The sequence below is a fragment of the Myodes glareolus genome, chromosome 21, assembly GCF_982192425.1.
Source record: "Myodes glareolus chromosome 21, mMyoGla1.1, whole genome shotgun sequence".
NCBI lineage: Eukaryota > Metazoa > Chordata > Mammalia > Rodentia > Cricetidae > Myodes > Myodes glareolus.
In genome coordinates, this window is record NC_142046.1 from 49,362,713 (window position 1) to 49,372,323 (window position 9,611).

The following is a 9,611-nucleotide window of genomic DNA, read 5'->3' on the forward strand; positions in this document are numbered from 1 at the left end:
CAACCAGCTACCTGGGCAATCGCCCCAAGTTTGCAATGTTGGGGAAATTGACTTTGGCTAAGGCCTAGAGTAATTGACAGACCATTTTCAGAGTCAAGAAAACTTTAAAAACTGTCTTATACTGTCCTTGGCATGGTTTGGCAGTCTTTTTGCTTGTATCCTGCTTGTCCAGTCTGGACACTGTGCATTTTGTCAGTAGTCAAGATAGGGGTAGTTCTTTGTTCAAATGCCAATTTTGCCAAGAAGGAAACAAACTCCAAGTAGAGTATCTTCAGTGCCCCAAATTCTCTCAGGAACAGATCAGGACTGCCAGGAACAATTTTGTCTTGTGTCAACAGAACCCCTAAGTTACTTAAATGCCATATTCTACAGTTCTTTGAAGTGTTTGAAGATTGCCTATCTATGCATAATGCATCTAAAGAACCTGATTAGTCTAACTATAAGTGTGACAAACATGGATGATATGGATGATTGTTGACCAGTAATTAATTCTATTTTTTCTTTGAGACAGGGTTTCTCTGTAGTTTTGGAGCCTGTCCTGGAACTAGCTCTTATAGACCAGGCTGGCCTCGAACTCACAAAGATCCGCCTGTCTCTGCCTCCCAAGTGCTGGGATTAAAGGTGTGAGCCACCACCTCCTGGCTCAACCAGTAATTCTTAATACCTATATAATTTAAAGGCTTTGCATTAAAAATTAAGCAATCTTTAAAGAAATGTGCAACAAATGAGACAATGACTTCAGAATGTAAACGATGTATAAGTATCGTGATCAGAGGTAGAAATGTATAGTGCAATATAAAAATATATCCTAAAATTGCATCAATTTATAAAATATCTAAAGCTGAGGTAGAAAAATGCATGCATACAATGTGACAAAATAATTTTGCATAGGTGCATAAATATGCAAAGAGACATAGGAGCATATTCAATATAACAAATATAATCTGAATTTGTATCAATATATAAGAATCTATACCAATGAAAATTGTCTATAAAGAATAGCTCACAAGTATTCTCACTATTATAATTCACTGTTATTATTAGTGTGAGTAAACTCACACTAATCTACCTATTATCTCATCCCATCTATTTCCTTTTTTTAAAAGAGATATTCCTCCCTGAGCGTACTTCATTTTCAACCCCAACCCAATACCAATTATAGCCCAACCCCTAACAATGTCCCTAGCCCTGAGACAAACTTTGTTGGGAGAGGGGATGTCTAGAATTGGATGTCATTTTCTAGAATTTCTTCCAGCTGTCATGGGGGCAATGTTATTTCTATGGGATCTTATAAAAACTAAAATGATAGTTAAGTTTCAAGATTACTGTCTGGTATAATTACAGATAGTTCAGGGTTTTCCTGAAGTTCTTATTTGAAATTCCAGCTAAAACGTTGTAAGAAGGTGCACCATCTCAGCTAGCCAAGTTGGAGTCATCTTGAGGAGTTTGTAACCCAAAATCAATCTTAAAGTAGTGCTATCAGCATAATGGCATCATATTAACCAGGGGGAAATTGTTGTTGTGGGGCCTCATCTTCTTCCTGGAAACCTCAAAGATTGCTGCAGGAAAATTTATTGTTCATTGTAGAAACCTTAAACATTATTCATATAGACATATATGAATATATATGTAAAAGGTACCATAGAGACAAAAATAGGTACGGAGAGAAGTAAAACATTTTTGAAAGCAGAGTTTTGATAATACTAAGTTTCTAAATTTTATTTTTCTTTTGTCCCATACCAGGTGTTTTCAGGTATAAGACAGAAACTCTGAATTTTTTTCTTTCCATAACATCCTTGGAGAAGGATAGCCACTGTCCAACTCCAAAGCCAGCTTTGATATTTAAGTGAGCTGTGGGGCTATCATTATAGTGAGAAGTAGAAAGATATGTATGTTTAGATAATGAAATTTTACCCTGCACAGGATATTGGTACCGTAAGTCATATTTCTCTTTGCTTGGTGATTGTTTCTGTATCTTTTCCTCTTTAGGTATCTAGTTGTTTAAAGTCTCCCAACTTTTTCTTTTTAAAGTTTATTAAATTATGAAAGTTTTCATTTCCGCCCCTCCTCCCAACACCCTCCCACTCCCTCCTCCCCCTCCTCCTCCCTCTTCATCCCTAAGAGCAGTCAGGGCTTCCAGCCCTGTGGGAAGTTCAAGTTCCTCCCCACTCCTTCCAGGTCCCTGAAGGTGAGTATCCGAACAGACTGGATCCCAAAAATCCAGCATATGCAGAGGAAACAAGTCCCAGTGTCATTGTCAGTGGCTTTTCAGAAAGGCTCCGGACCAGCCACATTCAGAGATCCAGCCACATTCAGAAAATCTGGTTGGATCACATGCTCATTCAGTCCCAGTCCAACTGGCCTTGGTGAACTCTCATTAGATCAGTCCCCTTGTATCAGTGGGTGATCGCACCCCTCGCGGTCCTGAGTTTTTTTTCATGTTCTTCCTTTTTCTGCCCCTCATTTGGACCATGGGGGGCTCAGTCCGGTGCTCCAATGTGGGTCTCCATCTGTATCGCCATCCATCGTCAGATGAAGGATCTATGGTGATAAGCAAAATCTTGATCAGTATGGTTATAGGCCAAGGCCGGTTCAGGCACCTTCTACTCTGTCTAGAAAACAGTCTGGGGATCTCTCCTTGGACCTGGGATCCCATTTATAATCAAGTCTCCTGTAAACCCTAAAATGACTCCCTTAGTTGAGATATATTCTTCCCTGATCTCATATCCATCCTTCCTCCCTCCCCCCATCCCAGTCCACCTAGCTTTCCCCATTCCTTCCCTACTCCCTTCTCTCTAACCCTCTCCCCTTCCAACAACCCTCCCACCCCCCCATGCACCCGAGATTACCTGGGACTCTTGTCTATTCCCAATCTCCAGGCAGATAGCTACATGATTTTCAACAGGTTCACCTTCTTATTTAGCTTCTCTAGGATCACGAATAATAGGCTCAAAGACCCTTAATTATGGTTAGAATCCACATATGAGTGAATACATACCATATTCCTCTTTTTGGGTCTGTCTTACCTCACTCAGTAAAGCGTTTTCTATTTCCATCCATTTGCATGCAAAATTCAAGATGTCATTGTTTTTTACCGCTGAGTAGAACTCTAATGTGTATATGTTCCACACCTTTATTAACCATTCTTCTATTGAGGGGCACCTAGGTTGTTTCCAGGTTCTGGCTATTACAAATAGTGCTGCTATGAACATAGTTGAACAAATGCTTTTGTGGTATGATAGGGCATCTCTTGGGTATATTCCCAAGAGTGGAATTGCTGGGTCCTGAGGGAGGTTGACTCCCAGTTTCCTGAGAAACCGCCACACTGATTTCCACAGTGGCTGCACGAGTTTGCATTCCCACCAACAATGGATGAGTGTTCTCCTCATTCCACATCCTCTCCAGCATAGGCTATCATTGGTGTTTTTGAGTTTGGCTATTCTGACAGGTGTAAGATGGTATCTCAAAGTTGTTTTGATTTGCATTTCCCTGATCGCTAAGGAGGTTGAGCATGACCTTAAGTGCCTTTTGGCCATTCGGAGTTCATCTGTTGTGAATTCTCTGTTCAGTTCAGTACCCCATTTTTTAATTGGGTTAGTTAGAGTTTTAGTGTCTAGTTTCTTGAGTTCTTTGTATAATTTGGAGATCAGACCTTTGTCTGATGAGGGATTTGTGAAGATCTTCTCCCAGTCGGAAGGTAGCCTTTTGGTCTTACTGACAGTGTCCTTTGCTTTACAGAAGCTTCTCAGTTTCAGGAGGTCCCATTTATTCATTGCTTCTCTTATTGTCTGAGCTCCTGGGGTTCTGCTTAGGAACTGGTCTCCTGTGCCTATATCTTGTAGACTACTTCCCACTTTCTCTTCTATCAGGTTCAAAGTGGTCAGATTAATGTTGAGGTCTTTAATCCATTTGGACTTGAGTTTTGTACATGGTGATAGATATGGATCTATTTTCATTCTTCTACAGGTTGACATCCAGTTATGCCAGCACCATTTGTTAAAGATGCTTTCCTTCTTCCATTGTGTGCCTTTAGCTCCCTTGTCAAATATCACGTGTTCATATGTTTGTGGGTTAATACCCGGGTCTTCTATTCGATTCCATAGGTCGACTTCTCTGTTGTTATGCCAATACCAAGCTGTTTTCAATACTGTTGCTCTGTAATAGAGTTTGAAGTCAGGGATGGTAATGCCTCCAGAAGTTCCTTTATTGTATAAGATTGTTTTGGCTATCCTGGGTTTTTTGTTTTTCCATATAAACTTGATTATTGTTCTCTCAAGGTCTTATTAATTTGAGTGTTCTCTCTCTGCTGTTTGATTAGTTTGGCTAGGGGTTTGTCAATCTTGTTGATTTTCTCCAAGAACCAACTTTTTGTTTCGTTGATTTTTTGGATTGTTTTCTGTGTTTCTATTTTGTTGATTTCAGCCTTCAGTTTGATTATTTCCAATCTTCTCCTCCTCCTGGGAGAGTCTGCTTCTTTTTTTTCCAGAGCTTTTAGGTGTGCTGATAAGTCTCCAATATATGCTTTCTCCGTTTTCTTTAATTGAGCACTTAGTGCTATGAACTTTCCTCTTAGAACTGCTTTCATTGTGTCCCATAGGTTTGAGTATGTTGTGTCTTTATTTTCATTAAATTCAAGGAAGACTTTAATTTCTTTCTTTATTTCTTCCTTGACCCAAGGATGATTCAGTAGTTGACTGTTCAACTTCCACACGTTTGTAGGCTTTCTGGTATTCGAATTGTTATTGAATTCTAACTTTATTCCGTGGTGATCCGACAAGACACAGGTGATTACTAATATTTTTTTGTATCTGTGTAAGTTTGCTTTGTTACCAAGTATGTGGTCAATTTTCGAGAAGGTTCCATGAGCTGCAGAGAAGAAAGTATATTCTTTCTTTTTTGGGTAGAATGTTCTATAGATATCTGTTAAGTCCATTTGATTCATTACCTCTAGCAATTCTCTTATTTCTCTGTTGAGTTTCTGTTTGATTGATCTGTCCATTGGTGAGAGAGGTGTGTTGAAGTCTCCTACTATTAGTGTGTGTGGTTTGATGACTGCCTTGAGTTCTAAAAGTTTTTCTTTTACATAAGTGGGTGCTTTTATATTAGGGGCATAAGTATTCAGGATTGAGACTTTCTCCTGATTAATTGTTCCTGTTATGAGTATGAAATGTCCATCTCCATCTCTTCTGATTGATTTTAGTTTGAAGTCAATTTTGTTAGATATTAGAATGGCAACACCAGCTTGTTTCTTAAGTCCGTTTGCTTGGAAAACCTTTTCCCAACCCTTTACTCTGAGTAGATGTCTATCTTTGTGGTTGAGGTGTGTTTCTTGTAAACAGCAGAATGTTGGATCCTGTTTTCTTATACAGTCTCTAAGTCTATGCCTTTTTATAGGTGAGTTGAATCCATTAATATTAAGTGATATTAATGACCAGTGGTTGTTGATTCCGTTTATTATTTTTGTGTGTGTGTGTGTGTGTGTAGTAGAGTCTGTGTGTTTCTCTTCTTTGAGTTGTGGTTGTGAAGGGTCGCTAGATGTCTGGGTTATTTAGGCAGTGATGGCAATGTTGGATTCCTTGGGTTGCGATTTTCCTTCTATTACTTTCTGTAAGGCTGGATTTGTGGCTACGAATTGTTTAAATTTATTTTTATCCTGGAATATTTTGTTTTCTCCGTTGATAGTGAACGATGGCTTGGCTGGGTATAGTAGTCTGGGTTTGCATCCACGGTCTCTTAGTTTCTGCAGTACCTCTATCCAGGATCTTCTGGCTTTCATGGTTTCCATAGAGAAGTCTGGTGTAAGCCTGATAGGTTTATCTTTATAAGTCACTTGACCTTTTTCCTTTGCAGCTCTTAATATTCTTTCTTTAATCTGAATGTTTTGTGTTTTGATTATTATATGGCGAGGGGACTTTTTTTTTGATCCAGTCTATTCGGCGTTCTGTATGCTTCTTGAACCTTCATAGGAATATCGTTCTTTAGATTGGGAAAGTTTTCTTCTATAATTTTGTTAAATATATTTTCTGGGCCTTTGGTCTGCAGTTCTTCTCCTTCTTCAATCCCTAATATTCTTAGATTTGGTTTTTTTATTGTGTCCCAGATTTCCTGAATGTTTTGTGAAGAGAATTTGTTGGATTTGCCGTTTTCTTTGACCAGAGCATTTATTTTCTCTATGGTATCTTCAGAATCTGAGATTCGTTCTTCTATCTCTTGTATTCTATTGGTTATGCTTGATTCTGTAGTCTCCGTTCATTTACCTAGGTTTTCCATATCCAGCCGGTTCTCATTTTGTGTTTTCTTCATTGCTTCCATTTCAGTTTTCAATTCTTGGACTGTTTCCTTTACTTGTTTGATTGTTTTTTCTTGGTTTCTCAGGGTATCATTCACGGATTTACTTATTTCTTCAAACTTTTTGTTATATTTCTCATCCATTTCTATACTCATTTCTTGAAACTTTTTGTTATACTTCTCATCCAATTCTTTAATGGAGTTATTCATATCCTGTTTAAGGGACTCTATTGCTTTCATAATGGCACTTTTTTCCACTTCATCTGGGTTAGAGTGTTCAAATCCTTCTGTTGTAGGGTTGTTGGGATCTGGTGTTTTCATGTTGTTTTTCAGATTGTTGGAGGAGGTCTTGCCTTGGCGTCTGCCCATCTCTTCGTTCAAATGCTCTCTATTGGAACTTCTGGTAGCGGGTCAGGTTCCCTTGTTGGGCAGGGAGTTCACTGATAGAATGCCTACCTTTCCTCAGGCAGGCTATTGAAGCACAGGCACTCCCTCTTTCTGGGATGCGTCTACAGAGCAGGCCCAGTGTGCAAGGCAGCTGAGCTGGGGAAATTTTATGGCCCCAGTGGGAGGGGAGAAATATAGAAATTTGTACCTGGATGGAAGCTGGGATGGCAGGCGGGAGAGCTTAGCAGGGTGGAGCCAGCAGAGCAGGCTGACCTGGGAGTCTATGGGGTCGGGGAAAGACCGAGCTCCTCTTCGCAGGGCCCCTGCCGCAGGCCCAAAGCAAACTCACCCCTTCGATGGCCCTCTGGATGGAAGCTGGGATGGCTGGCGGGGATGCTAGCAGGGTGGAGCCAACAGTGCAGGCTGGCCTGGGAGCCTATGGGGTCGGGGAAAGTCCGAGCTCCTCCTCACCGGGCCCCTGCCGCAGGCCCAAAGCAAACTCACCCCTCCGATGGCCCTCTGGATGGAAGCTGGGATGGCTGGTGGAGGCGCTAGCAGGGTGGAGCCAGCAGAGCAGGCTGACCTTGGAGTCTATGGGGTTGGGGAAAGTCCTAGCTCCTCTTCGCCGGGCCCCTGCCGTGGGCCCAAAGCACACTCACCCCTCCGATGACCCTCTGGATCGGTCTCCCAACTTTTTGAAGATGGATATTTTCCTGAAAAAACAAGAAAAGAACCATGCCTCAATCTTTATGAGGTTTCCTTACACATGTAGGATTGTCACCTCTGTGGATGTTCTGTCATTTCTCTTTATCAAAAGATTTCTTCTTTTCAAACCGAATATTTATTAATTTTGATGATATTTGTAGCTTTTCTTCTCCTGTAGAAACAAAAGCAACACCCCTTCCCCAATGCAGCACGTCTCTTGGTTTCCATTCTGAGGTCAACACATCCTTGAAATACACCGACTGATTTAATTCAGAAGTTTTTTCTATTATCCAATGTCTCTCTGCTGCCATTGTTCCTTTCTCATTGGCATTAAGAAAATTCAAGGTTAATAAAGCATTATGCAATCTATTTCTGCGGGTATTTTCCATCCCTTTCTGTTTCTTGTTTTACATATCATTTATAGTTCAATTTGATCTTTCTATACTTGCCTGACCTGTAGAACTGTGTGGCATACCTGTAATAAGCTTGATATTATAAGAAGCAAAAAATTGTTTCATTCTCTTAGAGACATATTCTGGACCATTGTATGTCTTTATTTGTGCAGGTATACCCATGATGGCCATAACTTCTAATAAATGTGATTACCAAATCAGCCTTTTCCGAACTCAAAGCAGTTACCCATTGAAAACATGAATAGGTGTCAATGGTGTGTTGTACATATTTTAATTTTCTAAATTCTGCAAAGTGGAACACATCCATCTTTAAGATTTCATTCCTTTGAGGTAGTGGTGTTTGATTATTTAAAGAATAAGTAGGGCACCTCCTTATAATCTCCTTAGCTTGATGCCATTTAATAGAAAACTCTTTCATTAAACCTTTGCTATTGACATGATGTTTTTATGAAATTCTGAGGCCTTCAGCATATTTCTAACCAATAATCAATCAATTTCTGCATTACCTTGTGCTAGAGGACCTGGCAGACCCAATAGGATCAGATGTGTGTTATATATATGGAACAAATTCTATTCTTGATAATTTCTTGAACCTTAGTAAACAATGAAGTCAATTCTGTATCAGCTGGCATAAATTCAGCAGTTTCAATATGCAAACACCTCTTTCTGCATATTGGGAATCAGTAACTATGTTGAGAGGTTCTTTAAAATCCCTTAGTACGTGAGAATAGCATATAATTCTGACTTTTGGACAGAATCATAAAGGTTTTTTTTTCACTTTAATTAAATCTTCTGATGTGAAATCTGTCATTCCTGATTTATTTGCATCAGTATAGAAGGTAGGGGTTCCAGTTATTGGTGTACATTGCGAGGAAGGATACAATTAGCTTTCTTTATAAGGTTAATACTATCACTTTTGGGATAATTATTATTAATCTCTCCCCAAAAAGTTAGTATAAGCTCTTTGCCAGGATTCATTGTCTTCCCATAATTTTTAATTTTATCATTAGTAAAAGGTACTATAATTTCTGCTGTGTCTGTTCCTGATAATTGACAAAGTCTTGATTTTCCTTTTATAATTAATTCAGAAATATTTTCCACATAAGATTTTAAATTTTATTCAGTTTGTGTGGTAAAACAAGATCCATTCTAAGATAATATCTTTACTCTGCATTAAAATTCATGTAAGGGAATATTTGGGAGGGTAGTATGAACAGAACACAGTTAAGATTCAGATCCACACGATCCACATGTGCCTCCTGTAATGTCCTCTTCAATCTAGGTCAATTCTTTCTCAGCTTCAGTTGTTAATTCCCTGGGACTATTTAAGTCTTTGTACCATCTAAGGTTTTGTTTAAATGGATTATATGATCAGGTGTTATGCCAGAAGTGGACCATAGTTTGGAAATGTCTCCTTTGGAATGTGATCCTTGAAAGTCATTGAGAGTCTGCAATTTATCTCTCCTACTTTATGCATTTTGTGTTTTAATTAACTTACCTCCTTATCAAATTAACTTACCTCCATTATAATTTGCAGAAAATTGTTGTAGGTGTAATAATCTTTATTGGCCAACAGGTGTAACAGTTGGGGCAGAAAGACGGGTCAGAAATAGTACCTGCGACTTATAATTACTAACAAATTTATTTAATTTATTAAATACTTAAAAGCAGCACAGCCACATATGGAGAAGGGTTGAGTTGGGCAGGTCAAGAAGTCCAGAGCTTTCAGGCGTTTCTGAGCTGCGAGGTTACTGGCCAGAACTCGCGCCAGACATTCGCGGATTTGAACTGGGAAAACAAGCCTGTGCTCCAGGTACA